General features: G+C 34.3%; 1 long non-coding RNA gene across 2 annotated transcripts; it reads right to left on the bottom strand.

Annotated features, from left to right (window-relative positions):
- Nucleotides 1-5,828: 5,828 nt before the first annotated feature.
- LOC123540662 (uncharacterized) lies at nt 5,829-9,782 on the bottom strand. Of its 2 annotated transcripts, none has more exons than XR_008367636.1 (3): nt 9,611-9,782; nt 8,444-8,636; nt 5,829-5,959 (listed from the first exon to the last, which is right to left on the bottom strand). It is a non-coding gene; the product is annotated as an uncharacterized LOC123540662 (long non-coding RNA). The 2 variants fall into 2 exon arrangements; XR_008367637.1 differs by lacking the exons at nt 8,444-8,636; nt 9,611-9,782 and adding exons at nt 6,711-6,810; nt 7,770-8,097.
- Between the last annotated feature and the right edge of the window lie 4,243 nt (nt 9,783-14,025).

The raw sequence follows: 14,025 nt of genomic DNA, 5'->3' as shown, positions 1-14,025 counted from the left end.
TTAAAAACCCCAAAAAATAAATAGAAGAGAAAAAAGTCTTTTTAAGGGGGGATAATTCTTTGGGCCTTGTTTGTACTTTTAAAGACATGGTGTAAGGGGGCAAACTTTTGACTTTTCCACTTAATAACAGAATTTTTAATTCAGATCTACTGTCCCTAATAAATCAATTCGAAACAAAAAAAGTTGTGGCTATATCGTTCACGTGTTTCAACTGAGAAAATTTTTTAAAATTCCAAATGTTTGTATGGGAACCAACGCTTAAAAAAAATCATTTTTATTATGAAAGATTTGATCAATGTAAAGATTGTAAAAAAAATCTTACTTTTCCCCTGACCTGTTTTTTAACGCCGTATTTTTGCCACACTTGCTGGTAGCGGGAAAAATTTAAATGTTGGGCGTCGGCTATCTTCTCCCATCTGTGGTCCCATTTGTCGGCTTTTGTCAGAAAAGTACAATTTAGCATTTGAATGAATGAAAAGTTCTTTTGGTTTTTAAAATCAAGTGGAAAATGCTAATGTAATTAGGCGAAGCACTCGTTGTCTTTATCAACTAAAAGCGACTATATGTTCTTCGGCAAGCCTCACCTTCATACCCCAATGACCTTATTGTGAAAAAGTTTTCAGAAATTGTCTGAAAAGGTCAAGTGCAATTATCAAAGCAGTTTCAAAAAAATTTTTTTTAAACCAAAATATCTTTGATAGAGATAAAAAGATAGTCCTGGGGTTTGTTCATCTGTGAACCTTATTTATTTTAGAATTAAAAAAAGATTTTAAACTTTTTCTTAAAAATTTGGAACAATTTTGAAATTGGAATTGTTATTGTAGGATGGGGTTTTATTACTTTTTTTTTACCTTAAAATTGAATGCCACTTGATTTTACCCATTCATTCTTTTTTGAAATTTGGTTATATATCATTGTTTTCTTTCAGCACGTGTAAATTTATCTTGTTTAAAATCACTAAAAAAGGGCACGTACAAAATAGAACGATTTTCCGAGCATTCCCGTCACTGCAGTCACCACCAAATTATCTCTTTACTAAAAAAAAACAAGACTTTGTAAAAGATTACACCCTCGTGCCTAGGAACATTTTCAAAAACATACCATGTAACACAGTTACCACCGTCTATTGCCTAGGAACATTTTACAAAACATTCTGCATGTAACGGTTACCACCCTTATGTCTAGAAAATTTTTACAAAAATATGCTGTAAAAGAGTTACCCCCGTCTATGGTTTGAACATTTTCACAAAAATACTGCAGTAACAGGTTTCCACCTCTACTGTTAAGAACATTTTCACAAAAAAAACTGATGTCAAACAAAAAAGCTTCTAAAAACGAGAAAAATACTAACAGAACGTTTTTAAGTTTACTCTATATGCATATAAAAGAAGATGTAAGTTACATCTATTAATACTAAAAGAAGTATGTAAATTCATCTATTGCATACTAAAAAAAGTATGTAAATACATCTATATAACATACTAAAAGAACGTATGTAAGTTACAAAATTAGCATATAGAGGAAATTATTAAGTTTTAAAATGTCTGAAAATATAAAATCTATGTGAATCTTTCAAATGCTGATTCTGTTTTTATAGAATTGAAATGTTGAAAAACAACAAGAAATCTGTGTTGTTCCCGGCAAGAAAATGGTCTTGACTTTCCCTGTGGGCAATATTAAAAAATAAAAAACAAGTTATTCATAGTAAACAACAAAAAAGAAGTTAATTTTTAAAAAAAAAAATCCCAAGTTACCGGCTAAATCCCCCACCAAGTGGCGTGGTCAAAATCACACCCCAAAATTTGACGTGCATACTGTTTTACACTAAAAATGTCTCGATTTTTCCCCCGCCCGTCTTATTGTTACAATATCGCCTTTTTAGTTTTTGCAAAGGAAATTAATATTTTAACAAAGTTGAAGGAGGGTGGGGTTACCCAAGGATCATTCCCGGAAATTAGGTGTAATTCTGCCCCGTGATTTTCAAAAAGATTTATTTTAGAAATGTTGACGGACGGACGCACCCCCCTGCACGACGGGCGGTCCAAAACCTCACATGAGCCTTTTGGTCGGTGAATAAAATGTTATAACTAAATTGCAACATGGGTGCGCATCCCCCACTGTAAATTTCTATCGACAGGGGATTCCCATATTCACACACGGGAATTACGTAATTCACGGAATTCCGAATGTCATCACGGTACACTCCCCGATTCATAGAAAGTCTGTAAAAAACTTACCGGGTGTCATTCCATAAATATTTGGGGAACCGTTTCCGAATCCTATTGCGTCGTGCGTAAACGAAAAAATAAGCTGTGTGCAAAAAGCTTTATGCTGGGTCCCCTATCTGTACGTGGCAACGTTACTGATTTTCGGGCTGCAGTATTAACCTCCCGAACCCCAGAAAAAATGATAAAACCCTTTTTAAAAACAAAAATATATACAAATCAGACGTCCGATTACGTTTTAAAACATTAAGTGCCTTCAAAGTGTATTTCTGTAGCAAATTATATGAAAAAACATTTTCCAAAATTAGATATTTTTTCACAAAGAATAAAATGTTAAGTTATTATAAAAAATATCTGACATTATTAAGCGGTATCCAAATTATAAATTTATTTCATACAAAAAAGGATTTTAAAAAAACAATAAGTGAAAATCCTTGAAAACTGAGCCAGACTTTTCTTTAAAAGCGCGCATGGGCCTATTTTATGCCGATGTGGCGTTATCAACAAAAAGCGAAAACAAAAAAGGAAAAGTGGTTCCCCGAATAAAAGTTTTTTTACATAAAATTGAAAAGATAATATAATTAGGTCTTCAAAAATCATTTGTTTGTCAGCGGGCTAGCGACAAGTGTTATTTTTAAATTTTTAAAAAAATCCGTAGTGCGCGTCAGACCTCAGGGTTTAAAAATAGCATTTTTCCTCGCAGAGTGGACTAAAAAACTCGCATAGTTCAAACTAAATCTGCAGGTGGCACTAATCTCGTAGTTCCACTAAAACTGCAAAAGTGCGCACTAATTCGCATAGTTACTAAATCTCGCATAGTTCGCACTAAATCTCGCATGTTCGCTTAAAAATTTTGCAGGGGGCCTCCGTGGCGAGTGGTTAGAGTCGTTTACTTAACCATTTGCCCTCATCGATGTGGGTTCGAAAACCCCTTTTTTGGGGGTGAATTCTTCACGTGAGGAAGCCATCCAGCTGGCTTACGGAAGGTGGTGGGTTTTACCCAGGTGCCCGTCGTGATGAAATAGTGCACGGGGGGGCACCTGGGTCTTCCCCCCCATTAAGCTGGAAAATCGCCATATGACCTAAAAAGTGTCGGTGCGACGTTAAAACCCCCAAAAAATAAAAAAATAAATTGCAGAGTGCGCACTAAATCCCGCATAGTTCACACTAAATCTCCAGAGTGCGCACTAAATCCGCATTGCTCGCACTAGACTGCATAGTTCGCACTAAAACTCGCAGAGTGCGCACTGAATCTCGAATAGTGCGCACTAAAATTGCATGTTTGCGAATTTGCATATTCGCCTAAAAACTCGCTTTTTTCGGCAAGACCCTATACAGTGCGCAAATAACCTCGACAGTTTGCACCAAAACTCGTGTGCGACCTCAACCGTTCTCAAGTCAAAGAATATCTAAAATGTCATGTACTCAGAAAATTTTTTATTCTCGTTGTAATTTCTGCTTTCTCCTTTTTCGGGAAAAAAATTGGCCCCCGTCTTTTAAAGAACCGAGGAAAAATGTTTCTACAGTAAGGCTTTGATAATAACATACTGCTGTTTACACTGACTATTTTTAAAAATCATAAAAGATTTTAACGCTTTGTTACAATTATCTCTTAGATATAATATGAATTAAGGCACCGCCTAGCATGGGGATTTATCTTTTATATATCCGATTAGAAAGAAATATTCAAAGATCAAGAAAGTGAAACTTCGTTCTAAACTGTAGTTTACATTTAGTGGCATCATACCTCTTACAGCGAATATCATACTGTGCAAAAATACGGGAAGCCGTGACGGTGACGTCATTCAGCGTTCTCGCACTGGCTTTAGGATTTTTTGGTTTGTTTGCACTCCATGCAGAAACTTGACGGCCTTTACACTTCTTTACTGTTTTAGAAGTGTTTTTCATTTGCATGTACTGTTTTCATTACGAAAAAGAAGTAAAATAATCATGTTAGCGCGGTTTACGAACTTCTATGACTGATTCGGGGTGCTCGGATGTTCATGCAGACAACCAGTCTGCGGTGTGTATATAAACCGGAACCGGAAAACATCGAAAAAATTGCCTCAGTATGGCTGTGACTAAATACAGAGTTGGTGCGCCCGTGATATATTACAGACTCCGGTATATACCGGATTAACTAAATTTGAACAAAAATACCTTAAATGTATATATTTTGTAACCATGGTGATTCTAACCCTAACCTTTAGTCAGTATATTGTGCACATTATACCCTAAATGCGTGCGGACATGCAAAAATATGAGTATTTTTGCCGTGCGTTCCATTTGATAATAATTCCGCGCAAGCGCAGAACGGCTGCACCAACTCTGCAATGAGAAACATTCCCTCAGTATATGCAGACAACAAAGACGAATAATTATATACGGACGTTACCGTCTCGGGGATTTTCATCCCCGGCGCTTCGCGCCGTGGATAAATCCCCTATTATCAAAAACATGAAATGACTTTGAATAAAATGTTAATATTTATAAATAAAGTCTTTACTTTTCACTGATCTGTCTTTGGACGCTGTATTTGTGTCACCAGAAGCTTGCTGCAGAGCATTTAGAATGTCATAGAGGTCGGCTCATCTTCTCCTATCTGCGGTCCCGTGCTAGCAGGGAAATCGCCCACTTTGTCTAGCTGGTGTCAAACGAAGAAACACTTCAGCATCTTAAAGTAATAAAAAATAATATGTTTAAGAAGATAAATACTAAAGTTATCTAATTAAACATTCATTTTTTTACGTTTATGTATTCAAAGTTTCTTTATGTACGCGTAACTCTATCACGTTCATTTTTACGTTTATGTATTCAATGTTTCTTTAAATTAGTGAAAACACTATCACATTCATTTTTTTACGTTTATCTATTCAAAGTTTCTTTAAATAAGTGTAACTCTATCACAGTAACTAAGTACACAGTCGTAGTAGCACGACTTTCTCGAGCATTCTAGATCATTGAGATCACGACCAATTAATCATCTTTACTTAAAATAAACAATAGAACTTCAGAATTTTTCTTCCGGGAGAACCAAAGAAGTTTCCATCAATCCCACACAGCATTACAGAGAAATCAATACACCACACAGCATTATAGAGAAATCAATACCCCACACGCATTATAGAGAAATCAATCACCACACAGAAATCAGTACCCCACACAGCATCATAGAGAAATCAATACCCCACACAGCATCATAGAGAAATCAATATCCCACACAGCATTATAGAGAAATCAATATTTTATTTTTATCCGGCAAAATGATTGAACTGTATTTCAAATATTATGACTGAATTTTTTCATCTTAAGAATTCTTTGAATTATAATTTTATGTTTTAAGTTTGATTTTATTGTGGGGTTTCATTCATTTTATTATGTAAGTTTCACAGTAGTATATTCACATCCGCCAAAAGCAAGTGTCTGTGGAATATGTGACTATATCTATAAGATGTGTGTGCTGAGGATTGTAACCGGACATATTTTGTGTAACTAATTTAATTTCAAAACGGAACGGATTTAATACAGAGTTAATAATTTAACTTTACATGAAATACCCACGGTTAATTGAATCCACACCATAAGCATTAATACTTACCTCATATCGCTGTACCAAATACTGTAACAATCTCCAATGAACCGCATGCAATTAGATAGAGAGCTGTCAGTATATCACCCGGATGTAGCAATGTGTCACCAGGGGGCGTACTGCATAGATAAGACACGAAGATATCCTGAAAATAAAATGTTCTAAGTGGCATTTCATTTCATATTTAAAAGTTAAAAAATATAAAAGCTAAGCTGTTCATATGTTATAGAGGAAAAGTCTTCATTAATAGCAATTTATAGCAAATCAAATATTGCTTTTTCTTTACAAACAGAAAATGGCGAAAAAAGTTTTTATTTTTTGTTCAGTTTCCGTAAGAATTACATTTTGTATGATATTTTGTGTGAAAACCTTGTCAGTTTTTGAGATAAACAAATAAAGAGTTTCGTGCTTTTATTCTGTTTGAGCGTCACATTTGCTACTGACTGTAATTCGAATATTTCGCCACACGATCAGAGTTTTATAAATGCTAGGACGGGCCTACATGCCCGAGTGGCTACGGTCGCTGACTTTACTTGCCTGTCGACGGTATAGGTTCTAAACCTCGGTGTGGAGTAGAATTCTTTCATGTGAGGAAAACATTAAGTGGACTTTGTGGATGTGCGAGGTTCTATCAAGTTGTCCACTCATGCACAAAATAATGCTTGGAGTGGGTACCTGAGGTCTTCCTTAGAGCCGGAAAGTCGCCATATGACCTAAAATGACGGTGTGATGTTACAGCTAACCACAAGAAAAAAACGCTATATTTTTTGTAAAAGTACCACCCAGTTGAGGAAATTTCTTTAATTAAGATGAAGCATTCTTGTCTTTTTCTTTAGTGCTTTTGTAATTAATATCAATACACATATTGCAATCTCTGCTAAAATATACTGAAATACCTGTAAATGCCTTCTGGAACGCTGGGCACTTATTCAGCAAGTTTCTGTTCAAATGAAGTTATATAATTGCTTGAAGGCACTCCGGGAAACTCTTTAAAACCTACAACATAATAATTGTGTCTCTATCATATTAGTTACACGCATTTATAATTACACACATAACACATAAATCTTCGTCAGAATTAAAAAAAAAATCTGCTTGGCATAGAAGTAAACACTACCTTAAACATGTAAATATAATTTCAAAGAGATGAAAGGAAACGCTTTCACATTGTACACACATAATTCAGGTTTTCTGTATCTAGTATTTTTGAGAACAGCCGCCAATTCGGACTGGCCTCTGAGTCAAGTCGTTATAATTAAGGTATTTGACTTCGAATCACTAACCCTCACGATGCAGACCCTCGTTTAGGATGTAGAACTCTTCGTGAGAGGAAAGCCATCGACTGGCAATCGGAAGATTGGTGACAGAGGCGAGCCCAGGTCATTTTTCCAGGGCGGGGGTGTCCAAATGGGAGTAGGTGTTGGAGTGGGTACAAATTATTGTTCGGGTCAACGAAGAGCGATTTTTGAGCGTTTTAGAGTAAGTAAACAAGAATCTGAATCCCATCAAAAATGTAATCATAACTTCGAAAATAAGAAATCCATTATTATTTTACAAATTTTCCCATGCTATGAAAAAACGAGCATAGTGGAGGTACAGAAGAATAAAGGTAGGGCTAGCATTTTTTAAATTCTTTTCTTGTATTACCAGTTTGAAAACATATCGATATGAACTTCGATCAATGAAATAAGAAACCAAAATTCGATTTATATGAAGTCAAATACGTAGTTTTAAACGCAATTAAATTTCTTTAAAGAAAACTACTTGATAAATGATAGAAAATGACATTCATTGATTTATGTTCAGTATACAATTGCAGCGTTATAAAGGAATTTCCCAACATGACAGAAGGATGCCGAAATCACACACGGAGAATTACGGAAACACACGGAAATTGCCGATTGTAAAACTAAACAAACTCGGCTCATAGAAACTGTGTATACTATGTACTATACCATGTTCCATTAGTGTACATCCAGATGTGTTGGAAGGTCTCTTGCAATCAGTGTGCAGGATTCTTCGGAAGATGATGAAAGTTTTTTTTTTTCTTGGTAGTCATCTGTCCGCTGATACACCCGCATCATTTTAAAAGAGACGTTACCGTCGGAGATTGCAGTACTCCGCAGCCCTATAAAATATATTTAGACAAACATATCAACTCTTTCCAAATAATTTTAGTTTTTACTCCGCCAATTAGAAAACGATCATGATGCTATCTATTCATTTTAATATGACATCTTACAGTTTAAACTGAGATAATGAGAACTGTAGAAAATAATTCAAATCATCTTATAAAACATACCGCATATTCCTTCGTCTACGGCACAATCTGCACCAACTGTAATTGCAGTGAAAAAGTAGTGTTCCGAAATGATTAGAACGTGTGTGGACTACCCGATGTAAATATTTACGAAAGCGGATACAAGCCCCAAAAATGGACTCATACCAAGTTTTTGTTTTTTTGTTTTTTTATATTTGTTTCTCAATTATTGGTGCTATTCAAAGATTAATCTAATTTACGGTTATTATCCAGTAGTTGTAGCTAGATTTGTATATTTCCGGATTTGTTCGTTTATCTTGGTAAATCTAGAATCTATTAAAGATAAATCAAAATTTTAATGCTACTTACAACCAAGCAGAACAGCAAATATTGAGAATATTTTCCCGCCGTTAGTATTTGGTGACATGTTTCCTAATCCTGTTGACGTCAGCAACGTAAACGTAAAATGCTGTGATGTAATACGTCTTTATGCTGGGATCACTATTTGTGACGTTGGCAACGTACGCTTCATCGAAACTTGTGGCTGCACTATCTAACCATCCTAGAACACCAGTAAAACTGATAAAGCATTTCCAGACAGCATAAATAGGTAAAAAGCACACGTCGCAATTATGTTAAACAGACTTAGCGCTTTCAAGAGTGCATTTTTGTTGAAAAAGCATATGCCAATATTCAGATCAAGTTTGCACAGAATAACAGTGTTAAAAATACATAATAAAGTATGTACTCATTCACAGATGCCAAACAATATTTATTACATTTCAAAAAAAGCGAGATATCCAAATTACAATAATTATTCATCTCATATTAATAATGAATTTTAGAAAGCAGTTACGCCTTAAAAGTTAAAGAGAAAAATCAAATCAGATGTGTCCGTCCTCTTCAACTTAGCAACAGACGTGATCTATAGTATGATCTACAATTTTATAGATGTGCCGTTATTAACAAAAAGGGGGAAAAGTAAGGTAAAGAAGGTATCAGTTTATAAACGTATTTCATTTCAACCAATAATTTGACTAGCAACTACATTTTTGCAACAATACTGGCGTTTACATTTTATGAGGTTTCATAATTTCTGTTACAGTGTATTCAAAATACTTACTGAAAAAATGTTAGATTCCTTTATAGTTAAGGTAATGGTGACGTAATGACACTCGGTTATTTCCGTCTAATTACGTACTGCCGTGACGTAATTCGGCATTCTCCGATCGTACATGTAGCTAAACGTGCATATGACTTTCAGTAATAACAGAAGAAATCCGAAATCGCATGCAAAGATATAAAATATTTCCCGATTATTCTCCATGTTGGCGAAGAAGACTACCAAAAAGTGAATGACTTTAAGAATATGACATACAATGCTCATTAAAGTTTTTAAAGGCATATTAATTTTGAATAAAATCAGATAATATTTGAGGAATAACATATAGCTGAACCATGTTTTATCATATTTTTACCACGACAAAGATGCTATAGTCCGGGCGAGTGATTTAGTAATATATGATAATTACTTACCTGTGGCTTTTGTCCAAGTGTAGTTGCTCCCAGTATGCGATGGCATAATACACAGTAGCTAATGTTCTACCAGAAAGAACTAAATAATTAACAAAAAAATTAGTACGGCAGCACAACACTCTGTAAATTATTGAATGCGCGTCATCACACGGAGCTGTCTTTAGAATATCTGCTTTCGTCATTGTCTGAAAGAAAAGTAGCAAATGATTATTAGTTTTAGTTATTACGTTTCTGAAAAACTTATTTTTAAAACCTTATGATTACAAAAGAAAAAAAAATGCTCTTAAAAGTACTTATTGAAACGAATGGCGCATGCGCAATCAGTAATTTACACGTGGTCTCGAGTTTTTCCAGTATCATGACCAAAACACATTTCATTTTCATTTTTGTGACAGAATTCTTTCCATAGAAGAGTGGAATGCGTCTGATAATCACAGTGGAATATATAGACGCGACGTCATAATATTATATTGGAGCTAAGTCATTTTTTGGCTATATTTTCTATTAAAGAAGTTACACTATCGCTATTTATATTGCAATATATATAATGTAATATATCTTCTGAAAATAGAAACCAAGCTCTGTTTCATTATGTAACTTTTAATTAATATAAGTAAGCTATTAGCGATTTTTATGGACCCAAAAAGACCTAACACAAAGAAATTTTGCTGTAGAGATTTAACGGGAAATTTCATGCTGTACGATTAAAACAGGTAGATGAAAAACAAAAACATGTCTGACGCTCATGAAATTTCCGTGAAATGATCGTCTGCCGTAAATACTGACATCATACACGTAAAACAGAAAACCGTTTAAACAGAATCGCGTCGGATACACTTTGAAAGTTCAGACATGGGTGTGTAGAGATTCAGTAGAAATAGGACTTGTGGATTTAAGAAAAGTTTTTAATTCTTATGTAACTCGTTTTCTTTAAATAATAAATCTATAATATTTCACACAGAAAATATTATTTTGGTACTTATTCGGATTATGTATATATCTGACATTTTATTTCAGAGTCAGAAATGTACATATGAATTTTTCATGTCTAGTACAAATGTCCCACGCTACTTGTAAAGAATATAACTGAAACAAACGTAAAGTTCCAACTTGGTTGAATTTACAGGTAACAAAGTTGCGTTGTTTTTGTGAACAGAATTAAAATATTTTTTCCAGCTATTGAAAGCTGTATGTTTTAAAAAGATCATTCAATGTATCACAAAGTTATTACGTTTTTTCCGTGTCTAAGTAAAATGTCCCATAGTGTACGTTTGTTTACGCTGACGTTGCGATATTTTCTTTAAAGGCGCTGTTGACACACCGACATTTTTATTTTGCGAAAGGGCAGCATTGTGTCGAAATCCCTTTACGTTAATAAGAAATCACATTAATACAGCATAAAAGATATATTCAAGATACATGTTAATGAATATATTAAGTTCAGGAAATGCCAGAATTCCAAGAAGACCGCAGGGGTGTAAAAAAAATTTTCACACCACTCGCCCTGCAGGACTAGTAGCCAGTAATATCTTCTCGCCCTTAGTGCACAGCCAATCGCCCTAATAATTGACATTTTTAATACTGTCAGTTTTATGAAAGGAGTATTATGTACAATAGTATAGAAATTTTCCCGAAAAATATTTATTTTGAAAAGTGTCTAAAAAATTTGGACACAATAATCATCGTCCATCCACCCGTGTTGAAAGAGAGAAAAAAAACGTTAAAGATTATCGGTAATTATTCAGTTGATAAACTAAGTAATTGACCTTGTTTTCATGATCAATTTACACCCCCTCAAAGAGCTAAAAGAAGTGTGTCAGTATCTTGACATCTGAAGTGGAGATCAAAGCGGTATTTTTGCTCGAGATTGTCATGGCATTACGTCATGTTTTCGCGCCATGTGACACATCACTGTCTGATCGTACCGCATCGGTTCTTAAAATTGCTGAGAAATAGAAATCAATAAAAAGTTTCTTCTTTAATTTGTTATCAAAAGCGAATGTGCTATATCCCGTATAAAAGGTAAATGTGTCAAATGATAGTTACTATAGTGGATATCCTACCTCTGTGACCTATTTGCCCTCAAGGAATTTACATTATTGTTTGACAAGAAAAACTTTTAAACTGTTGGTCAAAAAATACATGTACAAAGATTCATTTAAAACTTATTAAAAACCGCAGTGACATCACATTGCTTTATTTTAAAATCGCATTTCTATTTACGTTCACGACAAAAAATTTTTAATTAAATACAGTTTAAAATAATTTATGTGACATATGTCGGGCAGTAGTCGGGTTATTCATAGGCGCAGAACGGGGCTGAAATGTCATATTCATACGTTCATACAATAATTTGATGCCCGTCGGGCAGTAGTTGGTTATCATAGGCGCAGAGAACTGCATGAAATGTCATATTAAATACAGTTCATACAATATTTTATATAGTGACTATTGCTATTTGCTACTGTCAGTCGAGTTCAAAGTTACGTGGAACCATATATTAAGTAGTGAAATATGCGGATTTGCAATGTTTTGATGTCTTGTACATAGTTTTGTTATATAATATGAGTTGATGTATGACTTATGTAAATTGCTTTATTTACGTTGTAACTGTTTATACAGTATTTTATGTCTATATAATATATGATGAACATTTTTATGGAGAGGATATCATGACAATTGCAGCATCAGTAGTTAGATTATTGGGCGAGTTGAATTGAATGATAGGAAAGTTAGGGAAATGAAGAAGTATAAGCTTTCAATGAAAGATACTTAAGTTACTTTACATAAAAAATGTAAATTTCATTTTTAGCTCGACTATTCGAAGAATAGTCTAGCTATTCTACTCACCCTGGCGTCGGCGTCGGCGTCGGCGTCACACCTTGGTTAAGTTTTTGCATGCAAGTACATACAGCTATCATTTAAAGGCATATAGCTTTGAAACTTATTTATTCTTTTTCTAGGTCAATTACCAACCTCACTGGGTCAAGTTCCATAACTCTAACATGTATTTTGAGCAAATTATGCCCCCTTTTGGACTTAGAAAATTCTGGTTAAAGTTTTACATGCAAGTTACTATCTCCAAAACTAATGCAGATATTGAATTGAAACTTCACATGTGTCTTCGGGGTTATAAAAACTAGTTGATAGCACCAAGTCCCATAACTCTGACCTTCATTTTGGCCAAATTATGCCCCCTTTTGTACTTAGAAAATTTTTGGTTAAAGTTTTGCGTGCAAGTACATACAGCTATTACTAAAAGGCATATAGATTTGAAACTTATTTTTTCTTTTTCTAGATCAATTACCTACCTCACTGGGTCAAGTCCCATAACTCTGACATGTATTTTGGCCAAATTATGCCCCCTTTTGGACTTAGAAAATTCTGGTTAAAGTTTTGCGTGCAAGTACATACAGCTATTACTAAAAGGCATATTGATTTGAAACTTATTTTTTCTTTTTCTAGATCAATTACCTACCTCACTGGGCCAAGTCCCATAACTCTGACATGTATTTTGAGCAAATTATGCCCCCTTTTGGACTTAGAAAATCCTGGTTAAAGTTTTACGTGCAAGTTACTATCTCCAAAACTTATGCAGATATTAAATTGAAACTTCACATGTGTCTTCAGGGTTATAAAAACTAGTTGATAGAATCAAGTCCCATAACTCTGACATGTATTTTGGGCAAATTATGCCCCCTTTTGGACTTAGAAAATCCTGGTTAAAGTTTTGCGTGCAAGTACATGATACAGCTATTACCAAAAGGCATATAGCTTTGAAACTTATTTATTCTTTTTCTAGGTCAGTTACCAACCTCACTGGGTCAAGTTCCATAACTCTTAACATGTATTTTGAGCAAATTATGCCCCCTTTTGGACGTAGAAAATTCTGGTTAAAGTTTTACATGCAAGTTACTATCTCCAAAACTAATGCAGATATTGAATTGAAACTTAACATGTTTCTTCGGGGTTATTAAACTAGTTGATAACATCAAGTCCCATAACTCTGATATGCATTTTGGTCAAATTATGTCCCGTTTCGAACTTAAAATTCTTTTGATATTTAACATTTTGGGTAATAATTTCCTGCTTCTGTGACAATATTTCGAATAGTCGAGCTTGGCTGTCTTACGGACAGCTCTTGTTATTTTATTACTGTATATAGATGAAATTTTGTTTGTTCAATAATTGAATGCCACACGCTTCTTTAAAAATGGATTCCATTGAAAATGTTGTTGCTGTTGTTGATGATGATGATGATGATGAAATATGTAGTCATATTTCAATATACGTTAAATATAGGTTAACTTCTGATGGAATGAATTTTTGTTTTAAGGTAGTTGTGTGCGTTTGGGTATATTCATTTTGATTAAAAACTTATTTGTAGACACATACAAAAAGCATTGAATTTCGGC

Source organism: Mercenaria mercenaria, chromosome 16 (genome assembly GCF_021730395.1).
Source record: "Mercenaria mercenaria strain notata chromosome 16, MADL_Memer_1, whole genome shotgun sequence".
NCBI lineage: Eukaryota > Metazoa > Mollusca > Bivalvia > Venerida > Veneridae > Mercenaria > Mercenaria mercenaria.
This window is presented reverse-complemented; position numbering and strand designations above follow the sequence as displayed.